This window comes from Epinephelus lanceolatus, chromosome 16 (assembly GCF_041903045.1).
Source record: "Epinephelus lanceolatus isolate andai-2023 chromosome 16, ASM4190304v1, whole genome shotgun sequence".
Classification (NCBI taxonomy): domain Eukaryota; kingdom Metazoa; phylum Chordata; class Actinopteri; order Perciformes; family Serranidae; genus Epinephelus; species Epinephelus lanceolatus.
The window spans coordinates 6,989,587-7,008,883 of record NC_135749.1 but is presented as its reverse complement, the minus strand read 5'-3'; positions in this window follow the sequence as shown (position 1 = coordinate 7,008,883).

The window sequence follows — 19,297 nt, the reverse complement described above, 5'->3', positions numbered from 1 at the left end:
TCGAGGTTATAAGGAGCTTTTAATTTGAAACAAATGTTGAGTTTGAAATGACGGTGCGATATGTTAACTTTACAAAGACAACGGAGCGGATAAAAGGTAAATATATAAACACACAGAGGGATTAATAAATAACAGACCGTCTATAATGTAGTTTGTTTCAAATGAAGCTGGGAGCCTCTGCAGTTGTGGTGAGTAAAAGCCCCGCCGCTGTTTGTTAACGTTATTACTTTATGTCTGACCGTGAGGATGTACCATTGTTTGCTAGCTTGATGCTAATGACAGTAACGTTAACTCAGCGGGTTGACAAAGTGCCTCTGCTGTTTCACACCATCATTTCCCCCTTTTACTCTGTGTGGTAACATCCCTAGAGGAAATATTAAAAATGCTGGGGTGTTGTTGTCATAGCTACAGTTGTCTACGGCAGCAGATCGTTCTGTGTTTCTACTGGTCAAAGTGATGGCTGTGATGGGAGAATTGGATCTCAGTGAAGGGCAAGTGGTCCATAACTTTAATTCTGGAGACAAAAAAATGTAGGCTTAGCGCCCTGTGGTCCATTGCCCAATAGGAAATGTAGAATACTCAAAAGTACTTTAAAAGTGCTTGAGTTACTTTTCTCAGGAAGTAACGTTGGAAGTACTTTTAAAGTAATTGAGTTATTTTACTCAGGGAGTAACGCAGTAAAGTAACTGGTTACTTTTTTAAAAAGTAACACAGTAAAGTACTTTGATTACTTTTAAAGTAACCCTTACCCAGCACTGGTAGTGACTGATATAAGTTCAATCAGGAGAGACAGGAGGATGGAATACAGATTAAATTTAATGCGAAATATAGGTGTACAGATTAACAGGGAGATTATGTGAGATCATGGGACATCTGTGGTGGTGGCTGATGACTTCATAGATGACCAATGAGGCGCAATGAGGCTGCATCCGAGGAGGGTGGTGATCAGGAGCTGGAGGGTGCAGCATGAAAGGCCTGTGGGCAGAAAAAGAACCATATTTAAAATGAGGAGCAGTGAGATGATAGGCTGACGGAGAAGGTGTGTCGCTGTGCTAATGGTTGATTGTAGATCAGCTGTAGAAAAGCTGATGACTCAATCGACAGCCCCGAACACTGACAGCCAGAGATGGAGAGTGAGCATGCGTGCGAGGAGTGAGTAGCGGGGTGAGGAAGAAAGTTACAGCCTAAGCTCGTTTCACAGCTATCTGGCAAGCAGCAGGTATCATCTCAGGTGTTATGGTAATTAAGTGGTAGCACAAAACGTCTGTGCATGTGCCAAATGCACTCTTGGTAGTTTCGTGGCCAGACCCCTTAGTGCACCTGTGGCACACTTGGGCTCAGGATGGGATCAGAAAGAAGGCATTAGCATTAGAGGCTGTGATGATCGCGTCTTATCACATCCACTGCTTTCACAGGGCTTTCCCGTCATGATGACACACTACCAGCGTGGGAATCTTCTGGAGAGTTTTCCACAGAGGGAACTTATTTTTGTCTGACTTATTTTCTTATTTTCAACATTAATTTTTAAACCGCATCATGTTGCTCATCACAGCCACACATCTCCCAGTATTATAATTAAAAATGTGGAGCTCTAGGCCACGTTTTAACCCTCCCAGTCCAGACAAAGATGATGCATGCAGCTGTAACCCCAGTCTCTAACCCCTGTCAATCCTTCACACAGGAACACACAGTCCCTGGGGAGCTGTGAGCAGAACAGGATGTTTTAAGTGATTCACAATTGAGCTGTGTGAACTATTTTCAATGCGTCAGTCTCCAACACCCCTGTTGATGTGCAGGAGAAACTGTGCAGAATAATTAGCTTGATCAAAAATGACACATTTGATTTGCACAAAAGCTCAGGGTGATTTGTGGTAACTTTACAACAGTCTGACGCCGGTTGCACAAAACGTAACCAGCGGATGTGCTGTGCGTAATCGTGGCTCGACACAGTGCACAACACCACTCCAGTTAAAGAGATGGAACAGATACCTGCTGCCTTCAGATAAGCTGTAGAGAGTCACCAGTGTGAAGGAAAGGCCCAAGCAATAAGGCGCACCAGAGGACACGAGTGTTGATCAGTAGTTGGTGCTCCTTAATCTGACATTTTCATCTTAAATCAATTGTTAAAGCTTTCAAGACTCCACCCTTGCATGCTGGCATGGCAGCCCTGATCTCCAATAAACATTATAAGCAGTCTAACAAGGGGAAATTACCTTTGTGATTATCTCGTTATCTCAAGATTATGAAATAATTAGCTCATGATCTCACAATAATGGCATTAAAAATATAATTGGAAGCACAGCCGTTCTTGGTTTCTGTATGTACATGCATGTGTGCTCAGTACATCATAATGGACAAGAAAATGTCATGTAGATCACCAAACTAGACCATCAGACTATGGCCAAGCTAGCATCTGTATGAAGGGTGGAAAAATAAAAAGGGCACCAGGAGCATGCTGTGGAGCACCAGCAGCCAAAAAGTTTTCTACCATAGTCTTTATGGCACTACATCATGTTTTCTACATTTTAAGGCCACATTTCATCACATTTTCTCCACTGGGAGGACACCCTAAATGGCCTTCATCACATTTTCTCCACTGGGAGGACACCCTAAATGGCCTTCATCACATTTTCTCCACTGGGAGGACACCCTAAATGGCCTTCATCCCAAATTTCTCCATTGGAAGGGCACCCTAAATGGCACTCCATCATGTTTTCTCTAGTGGAAGATTGCCTGAAATTGCACTTCATCACATTTTCTCCAGTGATAAGGCACCCTAAATGGCCTTCATCACATTTTCTCCACTGGAAAGGCACCCTAAATGGCACTCCATCATGTTTTCTCCACTGGAAGGGCACCCTAAATGGTAGTTCATGATGTTTTCTCCCCTAGAGGCCCACCCTACATGGCCTTCATCATATTTTCTCCGCTGGAAGGGCACAACAGAGGGCATTTTCACGTTTTCTTCACTGGAAGGGCACCCTACATGGCACTTCATCACATTTTCTCCACTGGGAGGACACCCTAAATGGCCTTCATCCCAAATTTCTCCACTGGGAGGACACCCTAAATGGCCTTCATCACAATTTCTCCATTGGAAGGGCACCCTAAATGGTAGTTCATGATGTTTTCTCCCCTAGAGGCCCACCCTACATGGCCTTCATCACATTTTCTCCGCTGGAAGGGCACAACAGAGGGCATTTTCACATGTTTTCTTCACTGGAAGGACACCCTACATGGCACTTCATCACATTTTCTTCATTAGAAGAGCACCCTTAAATGGTACTCCATCATGTTTTCTCTACTGGAAGATTGCCCGAAATTGCACTTCATCACATTTTCTCCGCTAGAAGGACACCCTACATGGCCTTTATCACATTTTCTCTGCTGGAGGGGCACAACAGAGGGCATTTTCACATGTTTTCTTCACTGGAAGGGCACCCTAGATGGCATTTTCTTTACCGGAAAGGCACCCTAAATTGTACATCTCTAAATGGCCCTCATCACATTTTCTTTATTGGAAGGGCATTCTAGAGGTCACTTTATCACATTTACTTGTTTCAGAATTGAGTTTGCCAGGGGGCTCCACAGTGGCCCCACCTGTATTGGCCACAATGGACTTCATATGGGATTTGACTATGCTACAAGTGGGGCCCAGTTGGCTTACTTACACAAGACTCAAAATGGGCTCCATCTGTAGGAGCCTAGGTGGGTGATACCTACGCTACATGTGAACTTATTCTTACATCTAATGATTTATTTATCATATGGGCTCAATTAGTTATCAATTAACTGTACTCACTTATCCTTGAGGGTCCCAGAGGAGCTGAAGCCTATCATAGGTGACACTCAGTTCCTAGACACGCAATCAATAACAGCGCTGACACTTTGAGATAGACAATCATTCGCACACACAGAATTGCAGTTAATCATTGAAATGTATTACAACATTCAAGTGACACATTTATAATCATTCAGCCACTATTGGCAGACTCTGAATGAATCACAGTTGCAACATACTAGATGGCTTTAATTTGGAAAAGACTCACGTCAGAAGGACATCACAGTTTATATTAAAGAAAAGGGAACAATTTGTAAACACACCAGTGTTTTCTTAAAGTCAGATTGACTGCCATTATCTTGGAAAACAGTGGGACAGACACAGCCTGGTTACTCTCCACACTCTTAGCAGGTTCTCAACACTTACAAGTGTTTTATAGCACAACTCACAACTTAGCTGTTCTCACTGACATTTTTTCCATTGTTTGACTATAAGTGAATATAAAACAGTATTTTTATTGCAGCTCATTCATGCTGAACGGAAATTCCTGAGCTGCAGCTCAGAGTTCATCAAATCACTAACGTAGGCCGCAAAGTCACCTGACAACATGAACATGGCAGATTGTTTTTGATTTTGTTTTTGCAGTGTTTGTACATTTAAGTACAAAATGTAATGCACCAGAATGCATAAATAACGTACATAATTGTGAGTAGTGAAGGCTGCAATCACGTGACCAATACTCTGACGCCAGGAGAAAAGAAAGTAGTATAAAAAGAGAAAGTCAGTGTACAGGGGCAGGTTGGGGGAATGGATGGGTCAAACAAACACAGGACTTTCCTCCAGGAGACGATGTGAGACCAGGTGAACTTGGACTAATTTTAAAGTATGTCATCACCATATTTTCCCATTCCTAAACTGCACATTTTAACCTGCCGCAACCTTAAGAGACTCAATCATGTTCCTTTTCCTAATATAAGATGGACTAACTATGCTAGTTAGCCAGTTAGCACTTTAACAAAACAATTCTGATTTCAAAAGAACAAAGGATATTCACGAGAGATGAGACGAGATCAGTGGCTCAAAAAAAAAAAAAAACCTACCTAATATATCAAGTTTGTTTTGATACCACGTCCTCTTGACTTTGGCTGTTTGTTTACTTTCCTCACTTCCATTTTCCTTCACTTGTGCTGAGTCGAACTGCCAATTGGAGTGAATTTATTTACTGACAGGCTCCACTGTCTCCAACGCAGATTCAGCGTGCTGAATTGAATGAAAAGAAGCTGACAAGAGCCAATGAGGGCCACTGGTGCAGGACACACTGCAAAAACAAAGGCGACAGAAGCTCACAGACAGACCAACACTGAGCAACAGCCGATCCTTGGCCTGGTGAGTCGGGGCCTGAAGATGTGTAAGGGTTTCTCACACCAGAAAGTGTTACAGGTCGGTGTTCACAGTGTTGTACCGATGTAGTGCTTTTATTTTGAAAGAGACTGTATTTACACGTTAAATTTCCCGTGAAAACAGAAGTTTATTTTGAAAGAAGACAATGCATGTAACAGGGAAAACTTGACATGGCGTCTTAGAACGTCAACAACCAACACCCAGGGTACCTTGCACATCGTTTGTGGACGATGAAGTCCTTGATCAAACGTTGATATATGACGAGGTCGGAGTGAGAACGTGTTGGTATTTGATGACCTGGGAATAAGACCAGGTTGATGCCCTCCTCCCCCAGAGTTGAAACAAAAACCTGCGACTTTGTCCACAAGTCTTTGACGTTATTCCTGACTCAACATTTTGCATGTTTGGTAAAAATATAATGCGCTTGCTTTAGGCATAACACTTGGCTCTCTGGGTCAAAACATGCCTGATGTTGCATGGTTGCCAATTCCAGATAAATCCATGCATATAAAAGTATAATGTGAGCCCTGTGTAGAGTATAATTGGGGTTAACAGCTCAGTCATAGTAGGTTATATGATAACAATACCAAATTTAAATAATAATGATAATAGTAATAATACATTTTATTTATAGATGTATATCAAAGTACTCAAAGACACTTTACATTAGTTAAAAATATTAAAAGTTGTTTTGAAAGGATGGGTTTGGATGAGAGAATTCCAGAGGGAGCGGCTAAAAGGAAATTAGGAAAGAAATATTTCTTTTACTTTCTGGGCAGTTTGGTTTCAGTAGTTCAGTGTGTGTCTGTACATCAGATGTTGCTTCTGCTCTTGCAAGTTTCCACCGAGTGTCTGGATTGGTGTCTACAAAATAACAATAAAGCAAGAAACAGTTAGTCATTTTAATTCACTGACGTAAATGTACCAGAGTTAGCCAGAATATTAGCGTCTACCCGGAAGAATAAAGTCTAGAATATTAGTTAGACACCAAAGTGACATAATAAAACAGATACAAACCTGAATAACTATTTGCTGTTTCACACCCAAACATTTTAATTAGATTAATGAGGTGATCAAGAGTAATTAAGTCTCTAATAAAGAGGGGTTTTCCACATGGAGCCAAATTTTTGCTTGCCCGCAAGACATCCTAAAAGGGCCCATTAAGTCTGCTCACACTGGCTGGACATGTGGGGTCCACGTAACTGAACTCGTAAAGCTCAGAATAGACTAACCAGCTCCAACTCAATCCCATTTAGCCCCCATTTAAACTGAATGGGGCCTGTATGGCCTCACCACATAGGACACATGATGATGAACTCATGTGGGAGCCACACATTTTGCCCAGCTTCAGCCCAAGCTCACATAGCCTGCTTTAATGCCTGGTTCACACTACTCGACATGTTTGTCTGTCACTATGGAGTCATAAAATCATGCTGTGATATGGCTGACAGACATGACACACTACATGGTGGTCCACACCAATCATCCCCTGTCGTTCCTTCACAGTCCGTTACTGCGTTACTTTTTAAAAAAGTAACCAGTTACTTTACTGCGTTACTCCCTGAGTAAAGTAACTCAGATACTTTAAAAGTACTTCCAACGTTACTTCCTAAGAAAAGTAACTCAACCACTTTTAAAGTACTTTTGAGTATTCTACATTTCCTATTGGGCAATGGACCACAGGGCGCTAAGCCTACATTTTTTTGTCTCCAGAATTAAAGTTATGGACCACTTGCCCTTCACTGAGATCCAATTCTCCCATCACAGCCGTCACTTTGACCAGTAGAAACACAGAACGATCTGCTGCCGTAGACAACTGTAGCTATGACAACAACACCCCAGCATTTTTAATATTTCCTCTAGGGATGTTACCACACAGAGTAAAAGGGGGAAATGATGGTGTGAAACAGCAGAGACACTTTGTCAACCCGCTGAGTTAACGTTACTGTCATTAGCATCAAGCTAGCAAACAATGGTACATCCTCACGGTCGGACATAAAGTAATAACGTTAACAAATAGCGGCGGGGCTTTTACTCACCACAACTGCAGAGGCTCCCAGCTTCATTTGAAACAAACTACATTATAGACAGTCCGTTATTTATTAATCCCTCTGTGTGTTTATATATTTACCTTTTATCCGCTCCGTTGTCTTTGTAAAGTTAACATATCGCACCGTCATTTCAAACTCAACATTTGTTTCAAATTAAAAGCTCCTTATAACCTCGACTGAGAGAATCCCTCCATTTTCTAAATAGGCTTTTATTCTGAAATATTTGTCAGAACTTCCTGTGGAAGATACAGTAGCTTGATAGTTTACATATGGCGCTTCAAATGTAGCTCCTGCCATCTGCTGACGCTTTTAGGTGACTACAACAACATGTCGGCTGGCACATGAACACACACAGTGACTCAAATAGTGAAATAAAAATAGGACAAGAATAACCCGATGACATCACACACGCCGTGAAAGACGACCAGGGATAATTGGTGAGTACCGGCGTGTAGCATGTACCAGGCATAATGCAAGTCCTGAGTCTGAAATATGTCTGTCAGCGAGTCCTACTCCACCTATTTAGACTCCACCGTAGACAACGGCAGCATTTCTCCGTCCATGTAGCGAGCCACAAGCTCTGTGGCTTCTTTCAGACTGATAGGTTTAACGTTATCTCCGTTATTAGAACCAAACGACAGCTGTTGCTGTTTCAGAGCTGAAGGACCAGCCTTCTAAAAGTAACGGAAGTAACTGATGTCTTGTTTAAAAATATACTTAAGTATTTGATTACTCAAACAGCAAACTAACACATTAGGTTACTCGTTACTGCAAAAAGTAATCAAAGTACTCTTAACGCGTTATACCCAACTCTGATTATTACTATTATTTCAGTCACTGTGTCTGTTCATGTGCCAGTTGAAATGTTGTTGGAGTAACGTACAAAGTGCCACCAGATGTCAGGAGCTACATTTGAAGCACCGTACGCAAACATGCAAGTCACTGAATCCTCCACAACAAGTTCCTGCAAATGTTTCACATTAAAAGCCTTTTAAGAAAATGAAGGGATTCTCTCAACTGAAGTTATAAGGGGCTTTTAATTTGAAACAGATACAGGAAGTGTTGAGTTTGAAATGACGGCGCGATGCATTAACTTTATCAAGGCAAACGGGAGTGGATTTAAAGTGAAAATATAGACCGAATAATAAATAACAGGCTGTTTCTAATTAAGCTGGTAGCCTCCACAGTTATGGTACGAATTTATATCCTCCATTATGAAGAAATAACATTCTTTGCTAGCTTGATGCTAATGGTACTCAGCGGGTTGCTAAAGTGCCTCTGCTGTCTCACACCATCATTTTTCCCTTTTACTCTGTCATGGTAACGTCCCTAGAGGAAATATTAAAAACGCTGGGGTGTTGTTGATGTTGATGTTGTGTCTACGGCAGCAGATCGCTCGTGCAGAGAAGTTGTGAACGGCGAAAAGAAAATCAAACATGCTAGACTTTCTGTTGGAACGTCGTGAGGCGTCCCAGATGTGGCGTCAGTTGTCGTCTACTTTGACATACTACACGAGATGAAACGATGGATTATCGCGATTATCAACCTCATTGTCGTTCACGATCCGAGCCAACACAGTACGATGCTGCGTTGGGCTATAATCAGGCTGATATGGTGTAGTGTGTACCAGGCATTAGCCATATGGGGCTCACATGGCCTTCTTAATAACTGCCTGCTCATTTTTGACCATGTTTGCTCTGGAATGATAGTTAACGTTATGTAGTACACTTAGAAATAGAAATATAATTTAAAAATCATAACATCATTTTACATTAATTTATCATGAATGTTTTTTTTTCTGAGTCTTCTGACAGAAACATCATCCTTGCAGCTTGATTAACCATTTTTAAATTTGCTTTTCCAGTTTCTAACTGCTCTGACATTTAGTTTGGCTCGCAGAATCTCAGATTCCAGGTAAATTATTAGTGGAAGGTTTCAAGGTCTTCTGGCAGCAATTTGTGAATGCCCTCTTATCTAGACAGTATGGCACAGATCACTTGGTGTCTGTCAAGTCTGTTCACTCACCTTATATCAGCTCAGCTTTTCTGTACTGTTTGTTTAACTTGGACCCTTCCCAAGTGTGTAAAGGGGTGACGTTTTGGCAGCTTTTGTGCAAGATTGGATGTTTGAGCCTCACATGACAAAGTCTACTGTATAGATTATCTCCCCCTCTGAAAAATATTGGCTTCAACAGAAAACTGTAAAATGCAAATGAAGGCAGAAGACTTCAAATTAAGAATAAAGTTCGGAACATTCCAGGAGTTATGATGAAGTGCACATTGTCTGTGTTTTTATTGCACTGACTGTTTCAACAGCAGGTAGTCAACAGGCAGCATGCTGCAAAAATGATTTGTCAGATTGGCAACTGTCTCCAGTTTTAATGAGGCCTCTATTCCACTGTTCAGGAAACTGAAACTTCTGTCAGTATATGATATGAATATTCATGACATATATGTGTTTATCAATCAGTCACTAAAAGTTTATTCATATAGCACTTTTCATAAAAAACAGAAAGCAACACAAAGTGCTTCACACAATAAAAAACATAATGTTTGCTCTCTTTCTGGTCCTCATCAGCACACGTGCAGCTGGGTTTTGTATTAACTGGAATTGAGCAATGTTTTTTTTTTTGTTTTTTTTTTTAAGAATACCAGAAAGTAGAGCTTTACAGTGATCAATTCTGCAGGTAATAAAAGCATGCATCAGAGTCTCTGTGTTGGCTTGGAGGAGAAACGGTTGCACTCTGGCAATGCTCTTAAGATGATAAAATCACATTTTGGATATACTTCTAATATGTGGTTCAAAACTAACTGTACGTTCACACCAACAGCGACCAGAGCTTCCAAAGCGGCGGATGTCATTCATTTTCAATGAGAGCCCGGCGACTTGGGCGACCTGGTCGTCAGCCACGCGTCTTGGGCGACCAAAGCGACCGCAGCAGTTCGGAGGGGAGTTAAAACTCGTTTAACTTTATGGTAATGAGCTCTGACGCAGTTCGGCGGGAACCAATTGGAATGCTGACGTGCTACGATGAAGTGGGTCCCAGAGAACAAGCCATGTAACTTTGGTTCCTACAGCACACTTGTTCCAACAGTGGATATCGAGAAGTTTATTACTTACGTTCGCGCCCACTCAGTCCTTTATAATGTGTCGCTGTTCGGTTACAGAGACCAAAATAAAAAGAATGAGGCTTGGGACCCCGTCACGGAGGTACTTGGTTGGTCTGGTGAGTTTTAAAGTGCGTAATGTTAGTAATAGAGGAGAGAAGAGAAGAGAGAAGAGGAGAGAATTGCAGGCTAATGTTGCAACATTGACCAAACATAACTCTCTGTAGGCCAACTATGAGCTTTTTGGCCTCTAGTTTCGCAGACCGGGCACTGCGGGGGCGCAGCGCACCTGCGCTTCACCAACTGGGTGTGGCCAGGCAGATTTTGCAAGTTTGGCACACCGTGCGCCTGGCGCAGCTACTCCTCTTTCCCACCTCCGTCAGTTCTACCTGCGCAAGTCGGAAAGAGGGAGGAGAGAAGGCGTGGAGTGGGTTTTACACACATCACACCAATCAGATGAGCCCCTCTCCTCGCCCTTAAATGCGCCGCGCGAAGGCGCAATGAGAGTTTACTCAATTTACCACGGCAGAAGAGGGAAGTCCAAGCTCGCAGTGTCTGAATATACGGAACTGCGAGCAGACCTCCACGGGCTGATGATGCAAAGGTAGCCTGGGAGGAGGTCACCACAATTGTAAATCAATGTTACGTTTCTCTCGTACGTGTGCACTCTCTCTTTCTCTCTCACAGTCTCACTCTGTTTCTTTTCTTTTGACTTTTCTAAGATGACAGATGCTGAATATTTACTCCCTATCTGATGCTGTGGCTGTTTGTGGTTGGCTGAGAGGGATGTGAGCTCATTAGTTTGCAGCTGTGTTAATCAAATCAGGTTGGGTTTCCATTACGCGTGCCAAACGGTGCCAATCCCCTTTGATCTGACATCAGATGTGACGGGACAGTCGATATAGAGATACATTTATGTGCTGATTGCAGATAGTTGCATTGAATAGTGGTTTTTGTGGGTATTTAATGTGCCTGACATTCTGGAAACCTGCCTGTGAGGTTTTGGTGACGTGTGCGCGCTGTCCGCTGGTCAGCCAAACCTCCACTATACCAGCTGTGCTCCCCCTGCGCTGACAGTAGACCTGGTTTCAGCTGGCGAGCTTTTAGAGCACCTTCAGCGAAGCCTTTTGGCACCAAACTTCACTGCGCCAAGCTGGATCTGTCGGCACCTCCCTCTGCTGCACCGCCACACCCATCTCAGTGCACCTCGGTCTGCCAAACTACCAAACTGAGTGCGCCTCGGGTTGCGCTGCTCGAAACTAGCTCTGCGCAGGGTTCGCCACCCTGCGCCACCCTGCGCTGCGCCGGGAAACTAGAGGCCTTAGACTGGACAACAGCAGGCAGCAACTACGCTGCTTTCAAGCCAGTAGTCTGCTTTGCGGCTCCTTTAAAATGACAAGCACGATCAAACATTGAATGAATCACGTGATGAGCGACCAAAGCTGCCACAAATATTTTTGACAGTCGTGCTTCTTGGGCGTCCGCGACAGACTTTGCCTCTTTGGAAGCTTCTGGTTTGAACGTACAGTTAGACTTGAATCAAAGATAACTTTTCACTTGTTGACAGGATTCTTGCAGTTTTAAGTTGAGTTTCTTTCTGTCTGAGCTCCAGGACCAATAACTAAGGCCTCGGATTATATATAAATATATTTTCTTACCTTCTTCTCTACCATCATCATTCAGCAATTTCTTGAAATCTTGAAAATTGCCAAATTCACTCATGTAATACTTAAACAGCTCCACATTCCTATTCATAAAACATGGCCAGTTCTCCCTTAGGTATTGTGGTGCACAGACATGTTGTCAAGAGCTCTTTAAAAGGAAATTATCATTACGTTTAATTTATGATGCTAAACTATTTCTTGACTTGTAGATATAAATATATCACCCCCGCCCTCCACCCGCATCCTCCATTTTGTTCTTTTTTCTCTGCACTATGTTCTATGCTCAGTGTGCTTCCTGCTGTCATATATCTTTTGTTGTATCTTTCTGTATTATGTTAGTTTAGTTCCTTTGTGTTCATTGTCTCATTCATTCATTCATTCATTATCCGTAACCGCTTATCCTGTTAGGGGGTGCGGGGGGGGGGGGGCTGGAGCCTATCCCAGCTGACAGTGGGCGAGAGGCGGGGTATCGCAGGGCTGACACATAGAGACAGACAACCATTCACGCTCACGTTCACACATACAGCCAATTTAGAGTCATTAATTAGGGGGAGGAAGCCAGAGAACCCGGAGAAAACCCACGCTGACATGGGGAGAACATGCAAAGTAACCCTTCAGCTGTCTCTACCCTAAGTTGACATGAGGTCTGTTTGTGTAAGCCTGTCACTTCTTGACCTCTCGTGACACCGCTCTTATTTTTCTTTTTTACTATTTTGATTCTATGCAGTTTTATGTGTGTGAAAATAAAAATAAATGTCCATGTTGTATTCAGATAAAGGTGTGTATGGGCATCTTCTTGTTTAAATTGCATTAGTAGCTTTTCCTCCCTGTCAGTGCGAAATCAGGAGTTTCAGAGAACCCCGGCTCTTTGATTTAGAGGAACTGACACCAGAGCTGACTTTAGTGTTAATGCCGAATTTATTAGCTGACACACTGTCTGCCATTTCTCCTAAACTGGAAACAGAATATCTCAACATAATGTCACATTGCCTATGACTTTGTTCATTAGACTGCAGGAAAAAGAACAACAAAGTGCAGACCTGCTCCTAATTCCATATAAATAGTTTCCATAGATTCAACCAACTGTCAAAATTCAAGGTAAACCACACAGATCTCACTGCAGCATGCCAAACCACAGCTGCATATAACCCTGTGTGCAGGCTCATTAAAAATGCCGGAACTGTTTTCACAAAGTGTGCTGGTGTCTGAAAAGAACATTGTGTTACTGGTGTAGTGATTACAGCACGTTCAAGGTCAATTTAGGTCATACTGGATGATCTTCAGCAGAGTTACACCTTTTACAGGTCTTGCAAACCCAATTCAAGCTGCATTAATAACTGTTGTTTTCATAGTAGTAACACTGGAGAAACTAAGTTTGTAATATGAAAGGGATGACACACAGAGAACAACCACACAACTTTGCAGCAATCTGATATTTTAGGTTCTTTTAGCTTTTTGAGGCTTTACCGCACTTCCTGTTTATTTCGGCTTCACAGCTGTTAAAAACCTCATTTCTGAAGCAGCAGGCAGGAAAAAAGTTCTGATAAACTCACTACGCTTCCTGCTGAGTGCCAAGTGACAGACAATGCTAGACACGAATAAAGTGGTAAAGAAATTGTTTCCAAGATGGCTGCACTAATTAGCTGTTCATAGACACATCATCTGTCTTTGGCTGCAGATTTGTGGTGCTGTGTGTTCACATCGTGCACCATCCAGACAGCAAACCGATTTCCTGGCGAAGCCAATTCTTCACGTGTTGAGCTGCTGTTGTTGTCATGCTTCACTGTGACTGGCTCAGCTGTTTCACAGCCATGAGAGCAGAGGTGTGACTGGCTGAGTGTTTTAATTAATCACCACACCCTCTGATCTATGTTCACCTGGCCTTTTTGCACTTTGCACTGTGATAATCACCAAGTCACCACTCTGTGTTTGTTGTTGCGCTTGCCTTGGGCAGATTATGAGACGATGAGCCCCTGGGCACAGATATGCAGAAGGCCCCAACTCCTCTCCAACATAAGAGCAGGACACAGACTTTTGGGGGGGTTACGTCCTTCTTTCAGTTGCTGTCTTGCATCTCTTGATAGTTGATACGTATCTTTTTGGTACTGAGTCTCGTTTAATGTCTCTTTAAGGTCATTTTGTGTCTCTTTGTGGTCATTTTGTCTCTTTGTGGTCATTTTATGTCTCTTTAAGGTCATTTTGTGTCATTTTGTGTCTCTTTGTGTCTCTTTGTAGTCATTTTATGTCTCTTTGTGGTCATTTTGTGTCTTTTTGAGGTTGTTTTGCATCTCCTTGAGGTCATTTTGTGTCTCTTTGTGGTCATTTTATGTCTCTTTAAGATCATTTTGTGGTCATTTTATGTCTCTTTAAGGTCATTTTGTGTCTCTTTGTGTCTCTTTGTAGTCATTTTATGTCTCTTTGTGGTCGTTTTGTGTCTTTTTGAGGTTGTTTTGCGTCTCTTTAAGGTCATTTTGTGTCTCTTTGAGGTCATTTTGTGTCTCCTTGAGGTTGTTTTGTGTCTCCTTGAGGTTGTTTTGTGTCTCTTTGTGGTCATTTTGTGTCTGTTTGTGGTCATTTTATGTCTTTTAAGGTCATTTTGTGTCTCCTTGTGGTTGTTTTGTGTCTCTTTGGTCATTTTGTGTCTTTTTGAGGTTGTTTTGTGTCTCTTTATGGTCATTTTGTGTCTCTTTATGGTTGTTTTGTGTCTCTTTAAGGTCATTTTGTGTCTCCTTGAGGTTGTTTTGCTTCTCTTTGTGGTTGTTTTGTGTCTCTTTAAGGTCATTTTGTGTCTCTTTGAGGTCATTTTGTGTCTCTTTGTGGTCATTTTAGGTCTCTTTGAGGTCATTTTGTGTCTCTTTGTGGTCATTTTGTGTCTTTTGAGGTTGTTTTGCATCTCTTTGTGGTTGTTTTGTGTCTCTTTAAGGTCATTTTGTGTCGCTGAGGTCATTTTGTGTCTCTTTGAGGTCATTTCATGTCTCTTTGTAGTTGTTTTGTGTCTCTTTAAGGTCATTTTGTGTCTCTTTAAGGTTGTTTTGCTTGTCTTTGTGGTTGTTTTGTGGCTCTTTAAGGTAATTTTGTGTCTCCTTGTGGTTGTTTTGTGTCTCTTTGTGGTCAATTTAGGTCTCTTTAAGGTATTTTTGTGTCTCTTTGTGGTTGTTTTGTGTCTCTTTAAGGTAATTTTGTGTCTCCTTGAGGTTGTTTCATTCATTAGTTAATATAGAAGTAGAACACTATCACTTGTCTTTTCTGGAAAGCACCACCAGCAAAGTGTAGAAAGGCTTTATTTAGCAGGCTATAAGTTGAATGAGAAAAGTGTCGTAACTGCCTTTATCAAAATATTATTGGGTTACTTTCTATTGTCTAACAATCAAAGACTCTCTTGATGTTTACATCCAGGCCAACATGAGCATTCATATAAACTACCTGCTCAGTACAGCTTATTCCCACTACAGAGTCCTTGAGGCATAGTGCAAACCATTTAGTCAATTCTTTAAGTGTGTTTAAACCAATCATTCGTGCTCAGGAAGAAGCTCAGAGCAGTGAGAACACCTGCACACCATGAATCACAGCCACTTTGGAGGTATAGCAACACAAACATCCGTCACTTTGGAAGGTCAGTAAGTTAGCTATAATTAGCTTGCATAACCTAGACAGCTTAGAGTGGCAATGCTTCTCAGTATTTTCGTTGTCTTTTTCATGCCTCTAAAGCCCCAAACTGACAAAGCACCAGATGTTCAGCCATCTCAAGTTTGGATGTGCAACTGAATTACCCCCGACGTCACCTTAGAACCTGGCTCAGTTTCAGAGCATCATCATGGGAAACTCCTCCAGATGCCTCTGATTACAGGTTTCGTCAGAGAACCAGACTGACATCAGTACAATGAAGGGGGAGGGAACTGATTTCTAGCTGTTGTCTTCCAGGGACGGGATGTGCAGATGGCTAATTTGTAAAGATTTCTTTTAGAAGTAAAACACTTTGGAAATGCTTAAAGTCTTAGTGCGGGGGTCTAAACTACACAAAGACATTGAAACCTTCGCAAAAGACCCAAGCATTAACATCCCTGCTCTAGACCACGACTTTAAGATCCTGGCACAAGCAAAGACTTTAGGATTCCTGCACCAGAACAAAAAATGAACATCTCTGCCCTTGACCAAGACTTTGAGACCCTGGCACTTTGAGACCCCTGCACCAGACCAGAACCTTAACATCCCTGTTCGAGATGAAGACCTTAAGACACATGCGCTACACTAAGACCTGACACTCTCCCACTCAACCAAATAATAAGTCTGACTTTGAGGCCCCTGTACCAGACTAAGGCTTTGAGACACCTGTTCAACACTAAGAGTTTTTGACTCTTGCACTAGACTAAGAGCTTTTTCACACAGAAAGTCCAAACCAAGGTCTGAACCACTGTCTGAACCAAGGTTCCCCGTTTAGTGGCATTGCATACATTTGATCTGGTTGGTTTTGGTTTCACACTGGATTTATGTGAGCATGCTAAAGAATTATATTTCAATCACGAGAGACACATTTTTATGGTAAAAATAATATTTATTAACATGTGAATGAATGAATAAGAATGTGGAAAGTCTTTGGCGATTAGACCTCGTAGAGATGGTTTGATTTAAGGAGGGTGATGAATCCATAGTCGAATAGGGAACCCCCCCGGGGTCTAGACGCTGGTGGTGGTAGAGGTGGTGAAGATGAGATGAGAGGAAGATGGAGAAGTGCCGATGATCTGGATGAGTACAATGAGTCTTTGAGAGCTTGTCCTGGACTCTGGATACGATGGCTGGAGGTGACCGGGGTGGAGGAGGGTGCTAAGATTCTGCCTAAAATGATGGCCGACAGCAGCAGAAGGGAGAGCAGATTTAAAAGTCTGCAGTAGTATCCTGATTGGCTGAGAGATCGTGGCAAAGTGTGATTGGATAACTAGAGGAGTGAACACCCATTAGTCAGCTGATAGAGGGAGTAGTGAGAGTGGGATGGAGAAGATGTGAAAGGGTGAGCACGAGAAAGGTCTTCCTGATTGAACTTACGCTGAGCTTCATATGGCACACCTACGTCCCGTTGTCATCACCTACGTGAGTTGCATCTCCTTATGACTGGTTTGTGGACAAGCTCTCCCATCCTCTCATATCCCCTGTATCTTATCCTCTCGGAAAATAATTGAAAAGTGTGAGTTTTTGTAAGTTTTTCAAATGGACTGTACATAAAGTTATCTCCTCTTCTCCCCATGCGATACTGCAGCTTATTTTGTTATCTTAAACCTATACTGTACCTTTACTACCACTTGACAACTTTACTGCTGATTTCTCCTCTGCTCTGATCACCAACACCTGCCTGCTCTGAGCACAGTCACTCTCTTTGTTCCTAAAACACACACATACATTACACACTGAAGCGCCACACTACTTGCATGACTTGACAATAGCCTGCTAAAATTTCTTGTACCTGATTCAAAAGTCCAAACCATCCAAAAAATGTTTTCACACCAGAAACAATCAAACCATGGTTTAGTTTGATCTGGAGCAGGACTGCCTCTTTTTGTCGGACCAAAGTTAAGCTGCTTGGTCCAAACCGTGGTCTGGGGGAGATTCACACCTGATTCAGCCCAAAAAGTCCACAAGCCCAAACCAAAGGAGGTAGCTGTGAAAAGCCCCAAGACTCAAGCCCTGTTTCCACCAATCACTTTCAGTATGGTACCTTAGGAACCAAAAGTAACCTGTCAGACATGGCACCTAGACCCTAGAGTTTCCGGTGAATTCAGTTGTTTTTTTCTCAGACTCCAGCTGCTGTGAGAGGCAGCAAAACATCCTTTCATTTTATAGTTACAGTTTAATAATAAAACTCTCCACAGTATGAACAGTGGTTACATGAGCCTCAAAACCAGACACAACTCAGCCCTGAGCAGAGTGACCGTCCTCTACTGACCAATCAGACTGCAGTGTTCACAGCTCCACCTTTTAGTACCAGATCTGTGTGCTAGGTACCTCAACAGAGGGGGGACCAAACATGGGGACGGTGTGGAATGGTCCCATTGGTACCATCCACAACTTTTCACAGTGGAGACAGAGAAAAAAGTGTACCGAACTGAACTGAACCGGACTGCTCAGTGGAAATGGGGCTTTTGAGACATGCACTAGACCAAGACTTTAAGACCCCAGTACCGGACCATGACTTTAACATCCTTACTCTAAACCAAGACTCTGTGACTCCTGCACTACACTAGGACTTCTATACCCTTGCCCTAGACTAAGACTTTAAAACACTGTGTTACACTAAGTATATTGTTAATAGTCAATGATCTTTGCATTCATTACAACACTAGTTCTTGCCTTAGAAGGCTGCCTGGATAGTAAGGCCTCTACACATTTGTATACATGTGTTTTTCATATGAACAGCTGGTGGTCAGGCACATCTGCACATCCATTCTGTAAGTGCAGTCTAGACAGCTAAAGCTGCTTAATTACATGTAATCCATCACCTTTATTCTGACAGCTGTTGTTCTTTAAGAAGAAAACATCCTCCAACTTGTAAAACCTGCTCTCCTAAACCAAAAGGAGGTCTGTATTAGAAGGACAGAGAAGCTGTATCTGTACTTTCTGTTTATATATACTTCATTTGTCTTTGTAATTGTTTTATTATCCTCTGTACTTTAAATTTTCTATTCTTTTCTATCATTTTTTGCCTGCTGCAGTGACCCAGTTTCTCCTCACGGATCATTAAAGTTTCATCTGATCCAATGTAATGTAATCTGATCTAATATTACTCCAACTTTGGCTTTGATGTTTGTATGGCCTGTATGGGCTGTTCAGTGGATCTTAGTGGGGTTCGAGCTGTGGGAGATTTTTAGCTTAACAGTGGGTCTACTTTTAGAGTGGTGCTGTTGTATCTTAATGAATCTCTTGAGTAAACTACAAGTTTTACGGAGAGCAGGCTCCTTCTTTCTTTCTCTCTTTCTTTCTTTTGACAAGATAAACATTACTGCAGAATAGTCCCAATGACTTTTCTATTAACAACAGCTCGGACCCTACCAGTAAGTCAGTCACTGGGCCTTTTGAATGCAAGCTGTCCTAAGAAGTGTACAGTTTTCTACTTTGACCTTTACATCTTATCACTACCTTCTATGTAACATTAGTTGTGCAGTTCTCAGCTGCTCTAACAGTCAAGGCAAACTTTAGAGAGAGCAAACCTCCCTGCCCTTCCATGCGCCTACATGGAAAGCCTAAGGCAGGAAGAGCAGCGGCAAAGACCCCCGGGAACAGAACAGAGCAGCATCGATAACAACA